This window comes from Chrysochloris asiatica, unplaced genomic scaffold, assembly GCF_000296735.1.
Source record: "Chrysochloris asiatica unplaced genomic scaffold, ChrAsi1.0 scaffold00043, whole genome shotgun sequence".
In the NCBI taxonomy this organism is placed as follows: domain Eukaryota; kingdom Metazoa; phylum Chordata; class Mammalia; order Afrosoricida; family Chrysochloridae; genus Chrysochloris; species Chrysochloris asiatica.
This window is the reverse complement of record NW_006408561.1, coordinates 497,834-499,501: the sequence shown is the minus strand read 5'-3', so window position 1 is coordinate 499,501 and position 1,668 is coordinate 497,834. Positions and strand designations below refer to the sequence as shown.

The following is a 1,668-nucleotide window of genomic DNA, read 5'->3' as shown; positions in this document are numbered from 1 at the left end:
TGGTAACTATGGCAATGAGACGATGTATGATGGAATGAATGTAAAACTAATGTTCCCCCATGTAGACTATCACACAATACACAATAAAACATTTAAAAAAAAAAAAGTTATTAGCTTTCAATAATATGTAAAAGAAGGAAACTATATAAAATGTCTTAACTCAGATAAATAAAAAATTCACATTAAATATTATTACTGTAAATTAATACATTAGACTACTGATTTTTCAGACTCATAAGGTAAGCCAATTCCTCGTTAATTCCAGTGCAATACCTCCTATTCCAGGAAGCTTAGGTAGTGCAGTGGGTTATGCGTTGGGCTGCTAACTGCAAGGTCAGCAGTTCAAATCTACTGGTTGTTCTACAAGAGAAAGATAAGGCTTTCTGCTCCAGTAGAGATCTACAGCCTCGGAGACCCTACACAGGGTCACCACAAGTCAGAATGGACTCCCTGGTCCATAACCACCACTATCACTAGCTTCTATTACAATTGAAACTCACTTTTAAAAGTTCAATTCAAAACTTCAAGCTATTTAATCAACAGAGAGAGCACAAAATAGCAGCATGTGCCCCAAAACAAAGCTCAGAAGACAGGAAGGAGCAGGAAAGTATGGTAAATGGAAACTGGAAGACCAAGGAGGAAATGGGAAGAGTGGTACTGCATTGAGGGATTGCAATTAATGTTATTTTAAAAATTATGAGTAATTTAATGGGAAACTAATTCCTTCTATAAATTTTCACCCAAACCACAATAAAATTTTCCCAAAACTATATTTTTAAGCTATTTAACTGAAGCCAAAATTAGAGACTTTAAATACAGTTCTGAACCTCCAAAGTATTCACATACCTAACACAGCATAATAAAATATTGGAAAATCTTAGTTTTGAAACTTTCAGTAAATAACTAATATCTAAGTCAATTTCCTGAAATTGCACAAACTAAAAATATCTTTCTACTCCCGTAAGGATTTACACCCTTGGAAACCCTGTACAGGGTCGCTATGGGTCGGCTCCGACTCGAAGGCACTTAACAACAACAACATAGTCCTTTCTAGCTTAAAATTACTAGAATTATGAAATTATATAAATGTGTTGTGTACATGCATCACAACATATTCAAATGTATACAGATGTACACAGGTATATTTACATATTTATTTAAATACATGTGTAGATACAGTATGCTAGCTGTTAAGTATTGTCAAGTTGATTTCCACTCACAGGGACCCTGAATAGGATTTATAAGGCCGTAAATCTTTTCAGGAGCATAGAAAGCCTTATCTTTGTCCTGAGGAGCAGCTGGTGGGCTCAAACTTCTAACACTGTGGTTCACGGTCCTTATCTTATACAGCCGTCATGCTTTCTGTATATAGTGAGTTAACAGAGTAATAGTCTGTGAATATACACATGGACCTCACCAGATGGAATACATAGAAAACAAATAGACTACATCTGCGGAAAGAGTTGATGGAAAAGCTCCATGTCATCAGGAAAAACAAAGCCAGGGGCAAGACTATGGAACAGACCATCAATTACTCATATGCAAATTCAAACTGAAGCTGAAGAAAATTAGAAAAATATGACCTTGAATATATCCCACCTGAATTTAGAGATCATCTGAAGAACAGATTTGATACATTAAACACTAAAGACTGAAGACCAGAAGAAT

At 35.3% G+C, this 1,668-nt stretch overlaps 1 protein-coding gene across 1 annotated transcript in view; it reads right to left on the bottom strand.

Annotated features, from left to right (window-relative positions):
* The window catches only part of RSRC1 (arginine/serine-rich coiled-coil 1), a 534,244-nt gene that overhangs the window by 514,821 nt on the left and 17,755 nt on the right, over window positions 1-1,668 (bottom strand). The window lies entirely within an intron of this gene.